Source organism: Lontra canadensis, unplaced genomic scaffold, assembly GCF_010015895.1.
Source record: "Lontra canadensis isolate GAN:19392208 unplaced genomic scaffold, GSC_riverotter_1.0 scaffold1, whole genome shotgun sequence".
Lineage (NCBI taxonomy): Eukaryota > Metazoa > Chordata > Mammalia > Carnivora > Mustelidae > Lontra > Lontra canadensis.
The window spans coordinates 107,275,689-107,299,238 of record NW_022630995.1 but is presented as its reverse complement, the minus strand read 5'-3'; the positions used below and the strand labels follow the sequence as shown (position 1 = coordinate 107,299,238).

The 23,550-nt window shown below is 35.8% G+C and overlaps 1 protein-coding gene and 1 pseudogene across 2 annotated transcripts in view; one reads left to right on the top strand and one right to left on the bottom strand.

The window, feature by feature from the left end:
- STPG2 (sperm tail PG-rich repeat containing 2) overlaps positions 1-23,550 on the bottom strand; it is a 586,771-nt gene that overhangs the window by 523,600 nt on the left and 39,621 nt on the right. The gene's annotated exons all lie outside the window — the stretch shown is intronic.
- Positions 18,362-19,225, top strand: LOC116871376 (annotated as a pseudogene).

Below are 23,550 nucleotides of genomic sequence, written 5' to 3'. Positions count from 1 at the left end.
CCCTCATAGAATTACATCATTCATTCATTCATTCATTCATTCATCAAATGTTAGGGAAAACACCATGTATTTTCTCTAATCGTTTCATATATGTGATTTGTGTCTCCAATTAGAAGGCAAGTAAGTTTTTTTTAAAATATCTGAAGTCCTAAAGCAACTAATGTAATGCTAACCATAATTGCTCCAAGAAATGCTTCTTAAATTGAATATTAATAACTTAATTATCAGGTTACTTAAAATTATTAACCTAGCTTTTATTTTGGCAATAATCCTAAATTACCAAAAGATAAATAACACATGCAGAGAATTATAGCGGCAAGAACTATAAAGTCTGTCCTTTAGAAAAACACAAAACAAAATCTCTAGTTATTCAATAAGAGCTCTTCTCTTGCATTCGTTTTAGGTACGCTTCCTGAAAGACTGAGCAGCCTATACTCACAAAATCCTCTTCTTCACCATCTACCCATTCTTAAATCCACTGTCATCTACTGTCTGCAACCTGTGCCATCAGAGTGTTTTGATAAAATAACCATTGGTTTCAAAATTCTGCCAGGTTCAGTGGATCCTTTTCGGTTCTTATCTGTATTTACCTATCCAAAGTATGTAACACAGGTGGCAACTATCCTCCTCTCACTCCTTTGAGATCACTCCTTCCCCATTCTACTCATACTCGGGTTTATTAATGATTTTTCTTTTGTTTAAATTCAACTAGACAACATATGGTACATCATTAGTTTCAGATGTAGAGTTCAATAATTCATCAGTTGCATATAACACCCAGTGCTCATCCCATCACGTGCCCGCCTTAATGCTCATCACCCAATTACCCCATGCCCCCACCCTCCTTGCCTCCAACAACCCTGTTTGTTTCTTATAGTTAAGAGTCTCTCATTGTTTTTCTCCCTCTCTGATGACCTATTAATCATTTTTAATTCTCCATCTTTGTTTCTTAGATTCCCCTTCCTCTACTTATTCATTACATGTTGTCAATCTTCAGGTTCAATCCTCACCCCTTATGGATTATAAAACTTAAACCAAAGACTAACTGCTAAATCTTTAGTTCAGATTTTGCTCAATTTTCTGATTACCTTCATGACATTTCCACATATATAACAAATAGATACTTAAAATAATCTTATTTCCCAGTACTACACATTACAAACATGTGTGTACAAGCACACACACTATGGCATGTTTTCTATATTCTCTCCAACTCTCTCTACTATTCATATAGTACTCAAAGTAAGGAATCCATCAGTCATCCTCAATCCTTCTTTCCCACTCATCCTCCCACATCAAACTAATCACCAGATAAAATCAATGTTAACATACAAATATTTGTCATTTTCCCCTCATTTCTAGGCTCATTTCACTATCTTAAAACAGGGATCCACTATGTGAATCACTGTGCATCACTTATGACTTCTCCTTCTCTCCCTTTCCCCACATCCCATACATTTGAATCATAGCTAACTGTCCTATTCTTCTAAAATCACACAGCTGTTTCCTGATTAAAATATTTATTAGTTCATCATCACCTACAGATAAAAATAAAAACTGCTTTCCTCAAATTTTCATGGCTTTGCACATTCTCTTTGCCTACAGTGTTCTATTCCATCCAAATAACTACCCAAGCTTCAAAACACAGCCCAAACATAATTTGAAATCCTTTCCTGACTTCTGCCATCCTCTAAGAAGAAACAATGAGTTTCTCTTCTGAAGTCCACTGTACCTGATTTGAACATTATTGTGTAATTTTTTACATATTTGTATTTTCCATCAAAGTGTGAACTCCTTAAAAACCTCTTTGGTGGGCCGCCTGGGTGGCTCAGTGGGTTAAGCCTCTGCCTTCGGCTCAGATCATGATCTCAGGGTCCTGGGATCGAGCCCCACATCGGGCCCACTCTGCTCGCCAGTTTCTGTAGTATTCATCATCTTTCTATCCACAACAGGGAGTAAGTATTCAATAAATATCCATTAAATGAACAATAGTAATATGTATCACTTACTGAGTGTTAACCAATGTCAGATACCGTGTTAAGCTATATGTATGTGTATATATACATATACATATGTATAATTATATATAATTATACCTCATTGAATTCTCACAATAAGCTTTTTATAGATATTATTCATATTTTGGAAATCTAGAAGAAAAAACATTTAAGCTTAAAGTGGCAAAATAACTTGACCAAGGTACACAACTACTATATATATGATGGAGCAAAAAACTGCGGTGTGATTCTAAAGCCTGAACTTTTCACCACTAAATCATCAATAAATCGAAGAATGCTTTTTTTATTTTATATAGTTCTTAAAATTTTACCACAAATGTGTATGACTTCAGTATATAAAATATATATATTTTGGAAATATCAAATGCTCTTCTAAAGATAATCACTGAACAATAAATAAATGTTTCCAAACCTCTACCTTACTCCTTTTCTCACACATAATTTTGTCTATTAGTCTTTTAATAATTCAACCCTTTCTTCCCATTTTGACACATTTTCTTTTCTCTTTGAAACTTGTAATTTAAAAATGTTGAAAGTTTTCTTAGAAAATAAAAAAAGTGAAAAAAAAAGAAAATTTAAAAAGTGAGCATTCCAACTTTTAGGTACAGGATCCATTACACAAACAACTAATTTGTGTTTGGGGAAGAAAAACACATTTAATTGTGTGCAAGTCTTCCTAAATCTTTATCCTCAAACTCGAGTTTTTTGAGGCCACCAATAACTGCAATAAATTGCCAAGTACTTGTTATAATGGCAACCAATCAGGTAATTTAATAAATATTAAAAACTAGCAATAATAAGTGAAAAGGCAAAATTTTTGCATCATAAATAAGGGAACAATCCACCCATAAAAGAAAACCATTAGTAATAATATATTGACAGGCTTCAAAAAATAATCACAAAAAGCTATATATTACTTCTACTTCTTATGTCCTTCTTATTACTATTTATAAGCATATTTTTACTTACTTGAAACTACACCTTTCTACTCGAGTGCTAGAACTACTTGCAATCTACTTACAATTAATAAATTATTTTTAGGCAATCTACTAATCCAGAGAAAAACCTAGTTTATAAGTTACACCTTTAAAATGTAACCTCTAAAATTCTAACCGTTTTCATAAATTTATACAAATAAATGAAGAGAAATGACAGCTCTATAACTTATTTTGCAATCAGAATTCAAATACATTTTAATATACCTACTGCTAAGTTATTTCCATTTAGCAGAACTTACAAAAATTAAAATTTCCAATTTAGGTTTGCTCAGAACAAGGGAAATTTTCATATCTTGCCACATAATTTTTTAACATTTGTTATAATGAATATGGGAAATAATTAGTTGTTTATGCCCATAAAAATCCAAAATACTGGCGCCACCTAGTGAAATTTTACTCAGTTTTTTAACTGATAAGAAGCTATTATATAGCAACTCCATAAATTTTGCATTACCAAATCAAAAAACTTCAACAGAAACTATTGTTAAATGTCTTTGCATATTAAGGACTTCATTAATGTTAAGGAAGGTACTAAAAAGAATTTCATTGTCAAAAGCAAGAAAAATTCCTGTGGAAAATACTGAGGTTGAATAAAAGTTAATTTTGTGGTTAACAGAAGTTCTCAGTAGAGCACCACAATACACTTAAAAGATGTACTGAAACAACACTATATATACAACAGAATTAGATAGATCTCAAGAATATGATAAATTTTTTAACACTTTCAATTGTTCATTAAAATATTATCTTCATATTATATTTTGTTGTATCATCAGAAAATGCTTAAATCCAAAGACACTAGAGTACTTATTTATTTTCCTGCTTAAAACATTCTTCTAAGGCGGTAGGATAAATGTGAGGAAGGAAAAAAACCTAAGAGTTCTTTCTCTAAATTCAAATTTTAAAATAAAACTGCCCATTTTTCAGATCTATAGTCAATTTATTCAAAAAGCATTAATAAATATTATCCTCACTCCACTAACTATAGGTATATCAAAAAATAAGCAGAATGAAAGATTCCTATCCTTTAAAAACAATGGTTCATTGGGTATGTAAGATAAACATTTTTTTAAAGATTCCATATATAAGAAATGTTATTCAAATTAACCATAAATCAAAAAAAAAGCACAGCAAATTTGCAGAATTCTTATAAGTCAATAATAAAAAAGATAATCCATTTTTAAAAGGGCAATATTCTACCTAGACATTATCTGAAGAAAATATGCAAATGGCCAACAAGTATATGAAAAGATAGTCAACATCAATCGTCTTTAGGGAAATGCAAAGCAAAACCACAATGATATACCACTTCTCACCAGCTAGGATGGCTACAATCAGAAAGATAAACAAAAGCAAGCATTGCAAAGATATGGAGAAATTGAAACCTTCAATTTTATACCAATGTAAAATAGTGTGGCTGCTTATAAATAGTTCCCCAAAAAGTTAAAACATAAGAACTATAATATTATCCAACAATTCCACTCTCAGGTATACATTCCTGATAAATGAAAACATACCCACACAAAGACTTACATATTAATGTTCATAGCAGAATTATTTTTATGCTCATTCTTATGCTTTTGTTTAGCATAGTATTAAACTTATTTTTATTCTTTTGTGGTTTTGTTTTTTTTGTATTTTTTTTTTTTTTAGAAAGCAGAGAGGCAGGTAGAGAGAGGCAGGAAAGTAAGCAGAGAGGCAGGTAGAGAGAGAGGGAGAAGCAGGCTGCCCGCTGAACAGAGAGCCTGATGCGGGGCTCAATCCCAGGACCCTGAGATCATGACCTGAGCCAAAGGCAGAGGCTTAACCCACTGAGCCACCTAGGCGCCCCAAACTTATTTTTTTTAATTTTATTTTTTATAAGCATATATTTTTATCCCCAGGGGTACAGGTCTGTGAATCGCCAGGTTTACACACTTCACAGCACTCACCATAGCACATACCCTCCCCAATGTCCATAACCCCACCCCCCAAACCCCCTCCCCCCATCAACCCTCAGTTTGTTTTGTGAGATTAAGAGTCACTTATGGTTTGTCTCCCTCCCAATCCCATCTTGTTTCATTTACTCTTCTCCTACCCCCTTAACACCCCCATGTTGCATCTCCTCTCCCTCATATCAGGGAGATCATATGATAGTTGTCTTTCTCCAATTGACTTATTTCGCTAAGCATGATACCCTCTAGTTCTATCCATGTCATCGCAAATGGCAAGATTTCATTTTTTTGATGGCTGGATAGTATTCCATTGTGTATATATACGATTTCTTCTTTATCCATTCATATGTTGATGGACATCTAGGTTCTTTCTATAGTTTGGCTATTGTAGACATTGCTGATATAAACATTCGGGTGCACGTGCCCCTTAGGATCACTACATTTGTATATTTAGGGTAAATATCCAATAGTGCAATTGCTGGGTCATAGCGTAGTTCCATTTTCAACATTTTGAGGAACCTCCATGCTGTTTTCCAGAGTGGTTGCACCAGCTTGCATTCCCACCAACAGTGTAGGAGGGTTCCCCTTTCTCTGCATCCTCGCCAGCATCTGTCATTTCCTGACTTGTTAATTTTAGCCATTCTAACTGGTGTGAGGTGATATCTCATTGTGGTTTTGATTGGTATTTCCCTGATGCCGAGTGATATGGAGCACTTTTTCATGTGTCTGTTGGCCATCTGGATGTCTTCTTGGAAGAAATGTCTCTTCATGTCTTCTGCCCATTTCTCAATTGGATTATTTGTTCTTTGGGTGCTTAGTATGCTAAATTCTTTATAGATTTTGGACACTAGCCCTTTATCTGATATGTGGTTTGCAAATATCTTCTCCCATTCTGTCAGTTGTCTTTTGGTTTTGTTAACTGTTTCCTTTGCTGTGCAAAAGCTTTTGATCTTGATGATATCCCAATAGTTCATTTTTTGCCCTTGCTTCCGTTGCCTTTGGCGATGTTCCTAGGAAGATGTTGCTGCGGCTGAGGTCGAAGAGGTTGCTGCCTGTGTTCTCCTCAAGGATGTTGATGGATTCCGTTCTCACATTGAGGTCCTTCATCCATTTTGAGTCTGTTTTCATGTGTGGTGTAAGGAAATGATCCAATTTCATTTTTCTGCATGTGGCTGTCCAATTTTCCCAACACCACTTATTGAAGAGGCTGTCTTTTTTCCATTGGACATTCTTTCCTGCTTTGTTGAAGATTAGTTGACCATAGAGTTGAGGGTCTATTTCTGGGCTCTCTATTCTGTTCTATTGATCTATGTGTCTGTTTTTGTGCCAGTATCATCCTGTCTTGATGATGACAGCTTTGTAATAGAGCTTGAAGTCCGGAATTGTGATGCCACCAACTTTGGCTTTCTTTTTCAATATTCCTTTGGCTATTCGCGGTCTTTTCTGGTTCCATATAAATTTTAGGATTATTTGTTCCATTTCTTTGAAAAAAAATGGATGGGACTTTGATAGGAATTGCATTAAATGTGTAGATTGCTTTAGGTAGCATAGACATTTTCACAATATTTATTCTTCCAATCCAGGAGCATGGAACATTTTTCCATTTCTTTGTGTCTTCCTCAATTTCTTTCATGAGTACTTTATAGTTTTCTCTGTATAGATTCTTAGTCTCTTTGGTTAGGTTTATTCCTAGGTATCCTATAGTTTTGGGTGCAATTGAAAATGGGATTGACTCCTTAATTTCTCTTTCTTCTGTCTTGTTGTTGGTGTAGAGAAATGCGACTGATTTCTGTGCATTGATTTTATATCCTGACACATTACTGAATTCCTGTACAAGTTCTAGCAGTTTTGGAGTGCAGTCTATTGGGTTTTCCACATATAGTATCATATCATCTGCGAAGAGTGATAGTTTGTCTTCTTCTTTGCCGATTTGTATGCCTTTAATTTCCTTTTCTTGTCTGATTGCTGAGGCTAGGACTTCTAGTCTATATTGAATAGCAGTGGTGATAACGGACATCCCTGCCGTGTTCCTGACCTTAGCAGAAAAGCTTTCAGTTTTTCTCCATTGAGAATATTTGCGGTGGGTTTTTCATAGATGGCTTTGATAATATTGAGGTATGTGCCCTCTATCCTTACACTTTGAAGAGTTTTGATCAGGAAGGGATGCTGTACTTTGTCAAATGCTTTTTCAGCATCTATGGAGAGTATCATATGGTTCTTGTTCTTTCTTTTATTAATGTGTTGTATCACATTGATTGATTTGCGGATGTTGAACCAACCTTGCAGCCCTGGAATAAATCCCACTTGGTCGTGGTGAATAATCCTTTTAATGTACTGTTGAATCCTATTGGCTAGTATTTTGGTGAGAATTTTTGCATCTGTGTTCATCAAGGATATTGGTCGGTAGTTCTCTTTTTTGATGGGATCCTTGTCTGGTTTTGGGATCAAGGTGATGCTGGCCTCATAAAATGAGTTTGGAAGTTTTCTTTCCATTTATATTTTTTGGAACTCTTTCAGGAGAATAGGAATTAGTTCTTCTTTAAATGTTTGGTAGCATTCCCCCGGGAAGCCGTCTGACCCTGGGCTTTTGTTTGTTTGGAGATTTTTGATGACTGCTTCAATTTCCTTACTGGTTATGGGTCTGTTCAGGCTTTCTATTTCTTCCTGGTTCAGTTGTGGTAGTTTTTATGTCTCTAGGAATGCATCCATTTCTTCCAGGTTGTCAAATTTGTTGGCGTAGAGTTGCTCATAGTATGTTCTTATAATTGTCTGTATTTCTTTGGTGTTAGTTGTGATCTCTCCTCTTTCATTCATGATTTTATTTATTTGGGTCCTTTCTCTTTTCTTTTTGATACGTCTGGCCAGGGGTTTATCAATCTTATTAATTCTTTCAAAGAAGCAGCTCCTAGTTTTGTTGATTTGTTCTATTGTTTTTTGGTTTCTATTTCATTGATTTCTGCTCTGATCTTTATGATTTCCCTTCTCCTGCTGGGTTTAGGGATTCTTTCTTGTTCTTTCTCCAGCTCCTTTAGGTGTAGGGTTAGGTTGTGTACTTGAGACCTTTCTTGTTTCTTGAGAAAGGCTTGTACCACTATATATTTTCCTCTCAGGACTGCCTTTGTTGTGTCCCACAGATTTTGAACTGTTGTGTTTTCATTATCATTTGTTTCCATGAATTTTTTCAATTCTTCTTTAATTTCCTGGTTGACCCTTTCATTCTTTAGAAGGATGCTCTTTAGCCTCCATGTATTTGGGTTCTTTCCAAATTTCCTCTTGTGATTGAGTTCTAGCGTCAGAGCATTATGGTCTGATAATATGCAGGAAATAATCCCAATCTTTTGATACTGGTTGAGACCTGATTTATGACCCAGGATGTGATCTATTCTGGAGAATGTTCCATGTGCACTAGAGAAGAATGTGTATTCTGTTGCTTTGGGATGAAATGTTCTGAATATATCTGTGATGTCCATCTGGTCCAGTGTGTCATTTAAGGCCTTTATTTCCTTGTTGATCTTTTGCTTGGATGATCTGTCCATTTCAGTGAGGGGAGTGTTAAAGTCCCTACTGTTATTGTATTATTGTTGATGTGTTTCTTTGATTTTGTTATTAATTGGTTTATATAGTTGGCTGCTCCCATGTTAGGGGCATAGATATTTAAAATTGTTAGATCTTCTTGTTGGACAGATCCTTTGAGTATGATATAGTGTCCTTCTTCATCTCTTATTATTGTCTTTGGTTTAAAATCTAATTGATCTGATATAAGGATTGCCACTCCTGCTTTCTTCTGATGTCCATTAGCATGGTAAATTCTTTTCCACCCCCTCACTTTAAATCTGAAGGTGTCTACGGGTTTAAAATGAGTTTCTTGTAGGCAACATATAGATGGGTTTTGGTTTTTTATCCATTCTGATACCCTGTGTCTTTTGATTGGGGCATTTAGCCCATTAACATTCAGGGTAACTATTGAGAGATAGGAATTTAGTGCCATTGTATTGCCTATAAGGTGACTGTTATTTGTATATTGTCTCTGTTCCTTTCTGATGTACTACTTTTAGGGTCTCTCTTTGCTTAGAGGACCCCTTTCAATATTTCCTGTAGAGCTGGCTTGGTGTTTGCAAATTCTTTCAGTTTTTGTTTGTCCCGGAGGCTTTTAATCTCTCCTTCTATTTTCAATGATAGCCTAGCTGGATATAGTATTCTTGGCTGCATGTTTTTCTCGTTTAGTGCTCTGAATATATCATGCCAGCTCTTTCTGGCCTGCCAGGTCTCTGTGGATAAGTCTGCTGCCAATCTAATATTTTTACCATTGTATGTTACAGACTTCTTTTCCCGGGCTGCTTTCAGGATTTTCTCTTTGTCACTAAGACTTGTAAATTTGACTATTAGGTGACGGGGTGTGGACCTATTCTTATTGATTTTGAGTGGGGTTCTCTGAACCTCCTGGATTTTGATGCTTGTTCCCTTTGCCATATTGGGGAAATTCTCTCCAATAATTCTCTCCAATATATCTTCTGCTCCCCTCTCTCTTTCTTCTTCTTCTGGAATCCCAATTATTCTAATGTTGTTTCGTCTTATGGTGTCACTTATCTCTCGAATTCTGCCCTCGTGGTCCAGTAGCTGTTTGTCCCTCTTTCGCTCAGCTTCTTTATTCTCTGTCATTTGGTCTTCTATATCGCTAATTTTTTCTTCTGCCTCATTTATCCTAACAGTGAGAGCCTCCATTTTTGATTGCACCTCATTAATAGCTTTTTTTATTTCAACTTGGTTAGATTTTAGTTCTTTTATTTCTTCAGAAAGGGATTTTATATCTCCCGAGAGGGTTTCTCTAATATCTTCCATGCCTTTTTCGAGCCCGGCTAGAACCTTGAGAATCGTCATTCTGAACTCTAGATCTGACATATTACCAATGTCTGTATTGATTAGGTCCCTAGCCTTTGGTACTGCCTCTTGTTCTTTTTTTTGTGGTGAATTTTTCTGCCTTGTCATTTTGTCCAGATAAGAGTATATGAAGGAACAAGTAAAATACTAAAAGGGTGGCAACAACCCCAGGAAAATATGCTTTAACCAAATCAGAAGCGATCCCAAATCATGAGGGGGGAGAAAGGGGATAAAAAGAGGTTCAGAAAGAAAAAAAAAAAAGAAACAATTAAAAAAAGAAAGCGAATAAAGAAAAAATATAAAAAGGAATAAATATATATATATATTAGATGAACTAGTTAAAAAACGTTAAAAAAAGGGTAAAAAAATTTAGCAGAAGAAGAGAAAAAAAAATTAAAAAAGAAAAAAAAATTAAATTAGCTGCAAGGCTATAGAATCCTGGGGAGAAAGCCATGAGTTCCGTGCTTTGCTTTCTCCTCCTCTGGAATTCCGCTGCTCTCCTTGGTAGTGAAACTGCACTCCTTGGTAGGTGAACTTGGTCCTGGCTGTGTTTCTTGTTGATCTTCTGGAGGAGGGGCCTGTTGTAGTGATTCTCAAGTGTCTTTGCCCCAGGCGGAATTGCACCGGAATTACCAGGGTCCGGGCTGAGTAATCCGCTCGGGTTTGCTTTCAGCAGCTTTTGTTCCCTGAGCGCTTTCCGTAGAGTTCCAGAGGATGAGAATGAAGATGGCAGCCTCCCAGTCTCCGGCCCAGAGGAGCCGAGAGCCCGGGGCCCCTCTCCTCAGTGTGCCCTCAGAGAACAGCGCCCAATTACTCCTGTCACCCTGGCCTCTGGCCGCGCTCCGAGCTCACCGAGCCTGCGACCGGTTCAAGGTAACCCCGAGCTTAGAGCTCACTCCTCGGCTCTGTCTCTGTAGCCAGCTTCCCCATTCTAATACCTGTAAGCTCTGTGACCCTCAGACACTCCCGATCCTTCTGTGACCCTGCGGGACCGGAGGACACACTGACCCCGTGTAGGCTTCACCCCGGTTAAGCCTCTGGAGCGATGTCCCTCAGCGGAACAGCCTTTTAAAAGTCCTGATTTTGTGCTTTTGCTCCACCGCTTGCCGGGACCCAGTCCCTCCCCCCGCGGGTATCTTCCCGTCGCTTTGGATTCACTTCTCCACCAGTTTCAGAAAGTGGTTGATTTTCTGTTTCTAGAATTGCTGTTCTTCTTCTCTTTGATATCCCATTGGATTTGTAGGTGTTTGTAATCTTTAGATAAGGTATCTAGCTGATCTCCCGCTACCTGAAGTCATCTCAGCCTGCTACTTCTCTGCCATCTTGACTCCTCCCCCCCAAACTTATTTTTATTCTTAACCAAAAAGTATAACTGACCCAAATGTCCATCAACTGATCAAATGAATAAAATGTGGTATATACATGTAATAGAATGTTGAGCTATAAAAAATGAAATATTGATACATGCTATATCATGGAAAATATTATGCCAAGTAACAGAAGCCAATCACAAAAGGACAAATATTGCACAATTCCATTTACATCAAATGTCTAGATAGGCAAGTCTAAGAGACAGAAATAGATTAATGATTGCCTACAATTGGGAGGACTAGATTACAGTAAGAGTGACTGCTAGTTGGGGTGAGTTAAATACTCTAAAATTGATTGTGGTGATGGTTGCACAACTCTGTGAATACTCTAAACCATTCGATTATGTACTTTAAATGGATGAATTAAGATATGTGACTTGTATCTTAAAAGAGCTGTTTTTAGAAAATAAACTCCTAAATTCAAAAAGAAATGCATTTCAAAATAAACTCTAAATGACAAGAAAAAAAAGTACATGTTGAGAAACAAATCTGACAAAACTACACCCTCTCTTCTGGTACATGTTAATTTCCTGTTAAGCCAGACCTAGAGGGTTCAGAGGAAGAATTTTGTAAAGATGTGAAAACATAAAAACCATACAGAGAAGCCAAGGTCTAATACACCAAAAAAAGAAGTAGGAATGTGTAAATATAAGCCAGAAATCTGAGTGAGATCCAGGAAAACAAGAGAAGCAGCAATGGGCTCCATATAAGTAAAGAACAATTTAGAGAGTTTTAAGAAATCACTACCTATAATTAATCTTTATGTATCATCTATTTTAGGAGTCAGTGCGTCAGTGGAATAAAACCATAGAAACAAAAAATTGAATGAAGATAGCCTATCCCACACTAAATTTACCAACAGTCCCAAGTCAAACTTCTTGCAACTGCTCTTAATATGTGGGAGAGGCACTACAAAACATTATTTTCCGAATCCAGTCTAATAATCATTAAGAAATTACACTTTACCATTATGTAAGACAAAAAAGCTAGATTCTAAAAAATGGGGAAAAGTCCATCTCTTTTGTTACCTCAAAATGTAAATTAAAAATTTTTACATATTAGAAGCAAATATTTGAAGAGACAAAAAAAAATTGAGAAATGCCATGTACAATTAAGATTCTATTTTAAAAAACCATTCATCTTTTTTTTAAGATTTTATTTATTTATTTGACAGAGAGTTAACAAGTAGGCAGAGAAGCAGGCAGAGAGAGGGGGAAGAAGGCTCCCTGCTGAGCAGAGAGCCTGATGTGGGGCTCGATCCTGGGACCCTGAGATACTGACCCAAGCTGAAGGCAGAGGCTTAACCCACTGAGCCACTCAGGTGCCCCAACAATTCATTCATCTTGTTATTCCTTTTACTATTTATAGGATAAAGAAATAAAAAAATATTCTTATTCTATTACTATTATATAGGTCAGGACAGTCTCATGGAAAAAGCTTGGGAAAAAATCATTTTGAACAAAACATTTATTAGTTTTATATTATAATAACTACGAAGAAAATACCAATACGTTCATATTATTGACTCTCATGAATATTATCAATATTCTTACTTTATCAAAATTGTTTTCACAGAGTTGATTTTTAAAGGAAAAAGAGGCAAACTACATACAGTTAGAACCACTCTTGCATCCTGGAATAAATCACACTTGGCATGGTGTATGATTCTTTAAGTGCAGTGTTAAAAAGAAGATGTGGTATACACAAACACACACACACACACACACACACACACACACACACACACTGGAATACTATGCAGCCATCAAAAAAACTTGCCATTTCCAATGACATAGCTGGAACTAGATGATGTTATGCTAAGCGAAATAAGTCAATCAGAGAAAGACAATTATCATATGACCTCTCTGATATGAGGAATTTGAGAGGCAGGGCAGGGGGTCATGGCGGGTAGGGAGGGAAAAAATGAAACAAGATGGAACCCGGGAAGGAGAAAAACTGTAAGACTCTTAATCTCAGGAAACAAACTGAGGGTTGCTGTGGTGGGGGTGGCATTGGGGGTAGGGTCGCTGGATTATAGACATTGAGGAGAGTATTGCTATGGTGAGTGTTGTGAATTGTGTAAGACTGATGATTCACAGACCTGTGTAACTGTGTAAGACTGATGATTCACAGATCCTAAAGCAAATAATACATGTTAATTTTAAAAATTCACTGTTAAATTTAATAGTTAAATTTTTCATATAGTTAAATTTTTAACTATATTTTAACCAAAATTTTAACTTTAATAAATTTTAAATAATTTTTTGTTTTTTAATTAATAAGTTATAATAAATTATAATAAATTGATAATAAATTATTATATATAATAAATAAATTATAAATAAATAAATTGTATATAATAATAAATTAATAATTTTAATTTTTATAATTTTCAATAAATAAATTTTAACTATATTTTAATTTCATATAGTTATATTTTCAAATAGTTAAATTTTTCAATAGCTAACATTTTATTAAGGATTTTTACAACAATGTTATTCAGGAATATTGGCTTATAATTTTCTTGGAGTGTCTGCCTGGTTATGGTATCAGGGTGATGCTAGCCTCATAAAATGAGTTTGGAAGCATTCCCTCTTCTATTGTCTAGAAGAATTTAAGGATTGTTAATAATACTTCTTTAAATGTTTGGTAAAATTCATCCTTGAAGATATTAGGTCCTGGGCTTTTCTTTGTTGGGAGATTTTTTATTACGGAGTTAGTTCCTTGTTATTGATCTGTTCAGGCTTTCTATTTCTTCCTGATTTAGTTTTGCTAGGTTGCTTGTTTCCAGGAATTTATTCATTTCTTGTAGGCTGTCCAGTTTGTTGGTATATAGTTTTTCCTAACCGTCCTTTAAAACTCTGTTTTTTCCTCCTCAGGCATCCATTGAAATGTTTACTCTTTCATCTGATTTTATGAGTCTTTTCTCTCTTTTTCTTAGTCTAATAGTTTGTCAATTTTATCTTTTAAAACACCAATTCAAAAGCTTCATTCTTTTTTTGTTATCCTCCATTTGACTTACATCTGCTCTAATTTTTATCATTTCCTTCCTTTGGCTAATTTGGGCTTGGTTTGTTCTTGTTTTTTTAGTTCCTTGTGATATAAAGTTAGTTTGTTTGCTGTCTTTCTGTTTTAATGTAAGCATAATTCACTAAAACTTCCCTCTTAGCTTTTGCTGCAGTCCATAGATTTGATAGTTGTTTTTGTTTGTTTTGAAATACTTTTTAAACTGTATTTTTATTTTCTCTTTGACCCAATGATTTTTTTCCCTTTTTTGTTTCTTTCTCATTTTTTTAAAGAACTTTTTTCATTTAAGTATAATTAACATACAGTGTTATATTACTTTCAGGTGTATGATGTAATTCAACAATTCCACACATTTCTCAGCACTCATCAAGTATACTCTTAATCCTTTTTTACCTATTTTACCCATACTCCCACCAACCTCCACTCTGGCAACCTCCACCAGTTTGTTCTCTGTCTGTAAGAGTCTATGTTTTTGTTTCTTTTTATTATTATTATTTGTTTCTTAAATTTCACCTATGAATGAAATCATATGGTATTTGTCTTTCTCTGACTGATTACATTCACTTAGAATTTAACTCTCTAGGTCCATCTGTTGTTGTTGCAAATGGCAAGATTTCATTCTTTTTTATGGCTTAGTAATATTTCTGTGTGTGTGTGTCTGTGTGTCTATGTGTGTGTACATGGACCTCTTCTCTTTCCATTCATCTATTGATAGACATTTGTTTGACCCAAAGTTTCTTAAGACAAAATTATTTAGTTTCCACACATTTGTAAATTTTCCCATTTTCTTGCTATTGCTGATTTTTATTTTTATTCCATTTTGGTAAGAAAAGATACTTGGAGTGATTTTGATGTTCTTAAATGTGTTAAGATTTGTTTCATGACCTTTCATGAGATCTATCTGGAATATTCAGTGTGCCTTTGGGTAGAATATGTATTCTGATCTTGGGTAGAAATTTCTGCATAAGTCATTTAGATCCATTTGGTCTATAATGTTGTTCAAGTCAGCTATTTTTGTATTGATTTTCTGTCTGGATGTTCTATCCATTATTGAAAGTGGAGTATTATAGACTGTACTATTTTGTATTTCTGTCAATTTCTGCCTTAAATCTGTCAATATTTGTTTTATATATTTAGGTACACTGGTATTGAGCACATTTATAATTGTTCTTTCTGTTGAAGTCATGCTTTGATCATTATGTATTGACCTTAAGAGAAAATTTTAAACTTAAATTTCATTTTTTCTGACATACATATAGCCAATCCTCCTTTCTTTTGATCATCATCTGCATGAAACATCTTTTTTTCATCCCTTCACTTTTGGCCTATGTGTGTCTTTAATACTAAAGTGTGTCTCTTACAGACAGAATATCACTGGATCTTGTTTTTTTATTTTTTTCAATACATTCAGGCACTATAAGCCTTTTGATTGGCAAATTTAATGCATTTACATTTAAGGTAATTATTAAGTGAGAAATTTACTGTTGCTATTTTTAAAAATTGTTTTCTCTGTTTTTATAATTGTTTTGTTTTTCTCTTCTTCTCTTGTGTTACTTTGTTACTTGATAATTTTTTGAAGTGATTTTTTTGTTTTTTTTTTCCCTTTATCTTTTGTGTGCCTATTACAGTTTTTTTTTTTTTCCATGATTAGCTCAAGAGTTGCAAAAAAGTCTTGTAACTATGACCTTCCATTTTATTTTGGTAACGATTTCAACCATGTATAAAAACACTAATCTTGGGGCACCTGGGTGGTTCAGTGGATTAAAGCCTCTGCCTTTGGCTCCGGTGATGATCTCAGGGTCCTGGGATCGAGCCCCGCATTGGGTTCTCTGCTCAGCAGGGAGCCTGCTTCCCTTCCTCTCTCTCTGCCTGCCTCTTTGCCTGCTTGTGATCTCTCTCTCGCAAATAAATGAATAAATAAAAAAATCTTTAAAAAAAACACTAATCTTTTATTATCTCCACATATACATACAGTTTGTGCTCTTGTAGACAGTTTCTTTTTATATTGTGTAAAAATATTTTTACCTATTGACTTTCACATTAAGTTAAAGCAATTTACAAATCTTTACTATTATACTAACCTATGTATGTTTATTTTTTTCCATTACATATGAGATTTCATACTGCTGTTTAGCATGTTTTCATTTCAATTTGGAGAAATCCCTTAAGCATATCTTGTAATGCAGGTCTAAGAGTAACAAATTCTCAGTTATTGTTTGTCTGTGAAAGACATTATCTCTCCATTTTTAAGGAATGATATTTCTGAGTACAGTATTCTTATTTGGCAGTGTTGTTGTTGTTGTTGTTGTTGTTTTTCTCCCAGTACTCTAAATATATCTTCCCACCCTCTACTGGGTACAAGGTTTCTACTGAGAAATTGAATTATACTCTTGGGGAACAGTTTGGGGAGGGAAAGTCTTATATGTGATGAATCACTTTTCTCTTACTGCATTAAAAATTATCTTTGTCATTAACTCTTAACAATTTAACTATAATGTGTCAGTGTAATCATTGGGCTGAGCCTATTTCAGGACCTTTGATCTTCATGAATATTGATGACTACTTCTCTACAAAGATTTGGGAAGTTTTCAGCCATTATTTCTTTCTGTTCCTTTCTCTCTCTTCTCCTTCTGAGACTCCCAAAGTGCACACATTGATTCTCCATGATGTCCTATAAATCATGTAAGATTTCCTCACTCTTTTTCATTCTTTTATCTTTTTTCTCCTCTGACTGGATTATTTCAAATGAACTTTCTCTGAGTTGACAGATTCTTTCTTCTACTTGAGTGAGTCTACTACTGAAGCACCCTATTGCATTTTTCATTTCATTCATTGTACTCTAACTCTAGAATTTGTTTAGTTCTTTTTTTGTGATTTCTATCGTTGTTAAACTCACATCTTATTCAACTAGTGCTATTTTAATTTCATTAAGTTGTCTAACTTTGTTCTCTTATAGCTCACCGAGCTTCCTTAAAACAATAATTTTGGTGCCTGGGTGGCTCAGTTGCTAGGCGTCTGCCTTTGGCTCAGGTCATGATCCCAGGGTCCTGGGATGGAGCCCCATATTGGGCTCCCTGCTCAGCAGAGAGCCTGTTTCTCCCTCTCCCATTCCCCCTGTTTGTGTTCCCTCCCTCACTGTCTCCCTCTCTGTCAAATAAATAAATAAAATCTAAAGAAAAAAAAAACCAATAATTTGAATTTACTGATTGATCTCCCTTTCTTTGGAGCCAGTTACTAGGCAGTTATTATGCTCTTTTGATGGAGTCATGTTTCCCTGACTTTTTGTGTTTCTTATAGCCTTGCAGTGATGTCTGCACATTTGAAAAAGCAGTCACCTCTTCCAGATTTTATGGACTACCTTCAGTGGGGAAAGAACTATGGGTGGTTGTCAGGACACTAGCTGAGTAGAACAGTGGCTCTAGCTCTGAAGAGAGGGGGAACCACAGAGAAGATTCTGGCTTCAGGAAAGTTGCAACAGTATACACTCTATGAAGCTCATATACATGAGGTCAACATCATAAAAAAAACTACAAGAGTCTGTGGGAGACCAAGGGTGTAGGTTCTACAGCAGCAACAAGGGCTATTGGCTCTTCAGTGTCAAAATCTGCTGCAGTGGGATGCCTGGGTGGCTCAGTAGGTTAAGCCATTGCCTTTGGCTCGGGTCATGATCCCAGGGTCCTGGGATCGCGTCCCGCATCAGGCTCCTTGCTCAGCAGGGAGCCTGCCTCTCTCTCCATCCCTGCCTGCTGGTGTGCTTTCTCTCTCTCTCTTTCTGACAAATAAATAAAATCTTAAAAAAAAAAAAATCTGCTGCAGTTTCCCTGTTTTCTTTTTCCCCACAGGAGGAAGTCATGGCCAAAGTATCCTCCTGGGGCTTGCTCCAGTACAGGAGTATACTTGCTGCAGTGTTGGTGCTGGTGTCTAAAAATGGGTACACATATAGCTGCCACAGAGCCAGGGTCACAGGTATGTACACGGTTATGATGATGAGTGGCAGCTGCAGCCCCAGAAGAATGTAGGAACTGTGATGCCTCCTTCTCCAAGGGGAGGCACAGTGGTATGGACTCCAGGCAGCTCCATCTGCTGGGTTAAGCATCAGTGAAAACTGCAGGTATCCTCAGTAGCATAAGTTTTAGATGTCCAGAGTGGTGACAAGGGATGTTATTGCCTTCCTCTTCTCCTTTCATGCACGGGGGGAAATTACACCATTGGGATCTTTCTTGGCATCAAACTATGATGGACTGAATGGTGTGAAGCAGGTAAAATGCCTCTTAAACTTTTCTGTGTGACCACCTTGAGTTTTAAGCTCCTAAAGGTGTCTGTAGCTTCTTAATTTTACTCTAAGCTCTCCAGAGCTATTTTCGTCAGTATGTAGGTACCTATAATTTGTTATTTTTTTACTGGGGGGAAATGAGTGTTGGGACTCCTAGTTCACCATTTTGCTGATGTGAATCCAGAAAATACTTTTCGTTTAAAAGATTCATTTCCGGGTGCCTGGGTGCCTTCAGCTCAGGTCATGATCTCAGGGTCATGGGATCGAGTCCTGCATCAGGCTCTCTGCTCAGCAGGAGGCGTGCTTCCTCCTCTCTCTCTGCCTGCCTCTCTGCCTACTTGTGATTTCTGTCTGTCAAATAAATAAATAATCTTAAAAAAAAAAAAGATTCATTTCTACTCTTTGGTCTCAATCATAAAAAAAAGATCACAAAGGGGTCATCACCCTTTGGAAAGCATCACAATAAGAAGCACACATTGTGCCACTACTGTGGCCCTCAGCCCTACCACATCTTCATGTCAAAAGCTGACTTGTGGCAAATATGGCTACCCTGTCAAGCAGAAGAGAGAGAATAACTGGAGTGCCAAGGCTAAAAGATGAAATACCACTAGGACTGTTCAAATGAGGCCCCTAAAAATTGTATACCACAGATGCAGGCATGGATTTTGTGAAGAAACAGCACCTACACCCAAGAAGGCAGCTGTTGCACCATCCAGTTCATCTTAAGGATTTCAATGATTAGTCACATAATAGATGTTCTGGTTTAAAAAATAATAATTTCCTAAATTCCAGTTTCCAGTTCCATACATAAGGAACTTGGATATTGCCACTCCTTCCTAACAGCAAGTAGAAACCTGAATAGAACGTAAATCAAACTCTTTTTAGATCCACGAGAGAGCAAAAAATACAAGACAAACCACTGCCCAAAGATTGGAGAAACAGACTAGCGAATACAGAGTGTCACAGCTTAACATAGCAGAGATTTAAAGATAGAAAACACTGTGGAAAACAATGCCAGTATAGGAATACCAAAACTATAATTGAAGAACTGCTGGAGGCTCCATTCTCCTGAGAGTTAAAGGCTGAGTTAAAACTCCATGGGCCTCATCATAGGGGAGGACCCCATAATTCTAATTTACTTCCAGGAGCTCAACTGGGTTCTCAAGTAAATAGTGAAGAAAAACCCTTTCATGCATCTGGCAGGGGAAGAGAGAAAGGAAGCATTTTGAAATATACCAGAGCAAGCTCTCATGAAAATCAAACTAACCCAACCTACTAGAGCATTATCAGCACAAAATAGACATAGGGAAGGGAAATGCCTAATTCCAGTCACCTTTAGCCTTCCATATAAGTTAAAGGAAATACCTAATTCCAACCCAAACTAGCCAGCCATTCTGACCCAGCTAAGAGAGAGAAAAAACTGAGAACCACTTGTGAAGTTCACAGACCAGTTCAGAGGCACAGACTCCCTAAAAAGACTGAGAGCTAATCATAGAACTATAGCACTTATCCCCTTCCCCATACCTTACCACCACATTACTAAAGGCATATTTACAAAAGTTCCTTTACCTAACACATCATGTCAAGTTACATAAATTGAATGTTTGTTTGCCCTAAAACGCATGTTAAACTAATCCTAATGTGATGGTTTTTGGAGGTGGCAGCTTTGGGAAGTGATTAACTCATGAGCACAGAGCTCTGATGAATGGGATTAGTGTCCTTATTTAAAAAAAAAAAAAAAGGCAGCCAAGATAGTTTCCTGCCCCTTCCACCATGTAAAGACATAGCAAAAAAATGACCTATGAAACAGGAAATGAGTCCTCAGTAGAACTAAATCTGCTGGCACCTTCATCTTGAACTTCCCAGATGTATAAGGAATAAAATTCTCTTATTTAAAACCCATCCAATATGCTATTTTGTTATAGCAACCTAAGCAGAATAAGATATCCAGTTACCAAGAGAAAATTACAACAAATATTAAAAAGCAAGAAATTAGAAGAAACAGGCCAAGCACCAGAGCCACACATGGCAGGGAGAGTGCCATCATCAGATAGGGAACTTAAAACAAGTAGGATTAATATCCTAAATGCTCTAATGAATAAAGAAAATAGAAGGCAAAAACAGGCGAGAACCACACAAAAGGCAGAAAAAGAATGCATGATAAAAATAGGAGCAAAAAAAAGGGGGGCATTAAATAGAAAACAGTAACAAATGTGGTAGATATTAATCCAATATATCGATAATCCTTGAATGCCAATGGCAAAATTCACCAATTAAAAGACAGAGATAGGGACGGGTGGCTGGGTGGCTCAGTCGGTTAAGACATTGCCTTCGACTCAGGTCATGATTCCAGGGTCCTGGGATGGAGTCCCACATCAGGCTCCTTGCTCAGCAGGGAGCCTGCTTCTCTCTCTGCCTCTGCCTGCCACTCTGCCAGCTTGTGCTCTCTCTGACAAATAAATAAATAAAATCTTAAAAAAAAAAAAAAAAGATTGTCAGAGTGGATCAACAAGTAAGACCCACTATATAAGACTTGTATAGTAGTCCTGCTGTCAATAACAGTCCCACTTTAAATATAAAGACAAATATAAATTAAAAGTAAATGGAGAGGGCACTTGGGTGGCTCAGTGGGTTAAGCCTCTGCCTTCAGTTCAGGTGATGGTCTCAGGGTCCTGGGATCGAGCCCCGCATCGGGCTCTCTGCTCAGCAAGGAGCCTGCTTCCCTTCCTCTCTCTCTCTGCCTGCCTCTCTGCCTACTTGTGATCTCTATCAAATAAATAAAATCTTAAAAAAAAAAAAAAAAAGTAAATGGAGAAAAACATACCATGCTAACAGTAATCAAAAGAAAGCAAGAGTAGATATATTAATTTTAGACAGTACAGACTTCAAAGCAAGGAAGATTATCAGGGCTAAAGAAGATCATTATATAATGATAAAGAGGCCAGTTCTCCAAGAAGACATAACAATTCTTAACATATATGTTCCTAACAACAAAGCAGCACTTTATGAGGCAAAACTGATAGGACTGCAAGTAAAAATAAATGAATCCACTATCACAGTTGAAGACTTCAATACCCTTTCTCAGAAATGGACAGAGTAGCAGGCATAAAATCAGTAAAGACATAGTTGGAATCAATAACACCATAATCAAAAATAGATATATTGACATCATTTATAGCAATGAAAGCACATATGAAAATCTAAGTTTCCACCTTAGGAAAATAAAAAAGAAGACCAAATTAAATTAGAAGTAGTCAAAAGAAAAATGAGTAGAACTGGAGAAGAAATCAATAAAATTGAATATGAGAAATAAATAGAGAAAATCAATGAAACCAAAAGTTGGGTCTTTGAAAAGATCAAATCTATAAGTCTCTAGCATGGTAAACTAATAAAAAAGGAGAAGACATAATTAGTAATATCAGAGTGAAGGAGGGGACACCACTACAGATCTCATAAACATAAAAGAATAATAAAGGAATACTATGAACTCTATGCCCATACATTTGATAAGCCAGATAAATTGGACCAATTCCTTGAAAGACTCAATCTTCCCAAACTCACACAAGAAAAAAACAGATGATCCAAATATACCTGTATCTATTTTAAAAATTGAATCAGTAATCAATAACCTTCCAGAAAAAGAAAGCACCAAGCCCAAGTGGGTTCACCAGAAAATTTTACCAATTTAAGAACACATTACATTTAAAGAAAACATTACATCAATTCTCTACAAACTCAGAAAATAGAAGCAGAAGGAATATTCCTTAACTCATTCTATGAAGCCAGCATAACCCTAATACCAAAACAAGGACATTACAAGAATAGAAAACTACAGACTATAATCACTCATGATTCTACATTAACTCTTTTTACACTGTTTGAGATTTGTAATTATAATTCTATAAAATCAATCATATTGTGTTATTATGTTATTGTATCTTTTCATTTCTAGAAACAATATTTCTCATTGCTGATTGATATTCAGAGGAAGACCAAGGAAATCAAATGCAAAGAAAAATCTTATTGAAATAGTTATTGATTTTTCAGCTGAGAATCACTTATCCTTATTCTAAATGATCCAATTTAAAATTTTTATTCTATAATCCTCAAGGTTTTTTATTTACTTGAATACAGTTAATATACAATGTTGTATTAGTTTCAGATGTACACATAGTGATTCAACTGTATACATTATGCTATGCTCTCCACAAGTATAGCTACTGTCTGTCACCATAAAACATTACATTATCATTAACTATACTCCCCATGCTGTCCCTTTTATTCTCCTAATTTATTCATTCCATAACTGTAAGCCTTTATCTCCCACTCCTCTTCACTTATTTTTCCCAACCCCCTCACACCCCTTTCTTCTGGTAACCATCACTTTGTTCTATTTATTTATAAGTCTGATTCTGCTTTTTGCTTGTCTATTCATAAGTTCTGTTTTTTAGATTTCACCTATGAGTAAAATCATAAAGTATTTATCTTTCTCTGATTTAATTCACTCAGCATAATACCCTGAGTCCAACCATGTTATTCCAAATGGCAAGATCGCATCCTTTTTATAGCTGTATAGTATTATATTGTTCAAGGTTTTGTGTTCAAATATAGTAATATAGTAAAGGGGGAAAAAAAAGTCTATGGTTTTATTTGCCTACAAGTTCCAAAAGAATAAACTGAAACATAGCTATTAAAAAAAGTACTGAAATCTTAGGTTTTATATTAATAAATATACACTATCCAGAAGAAGGAAGATAAAAATCCTACTATGTACAAATCAGTATACACCAAGAATATTACACTTAGTTCTAGTATCATATTAAAAAGAGAGAGAAAGAAAAAGAAGGAGACCCACAAACCAAAGAAGAGCCCTAGATAACTTCAAAGGAAAATAAATTATCATGAATTTAAATAACAAGAATAGTCAAAAATATTTAGAACATTTATCCTTACTAGAAAAAGACTGAGAAGGAGATTGAAAAGAAGTCACAGGAAAATGGAGAAAAAGTAGGCAGCAGGCAGGCAAATTTAGATCAGTTTAAGAAGGAAATT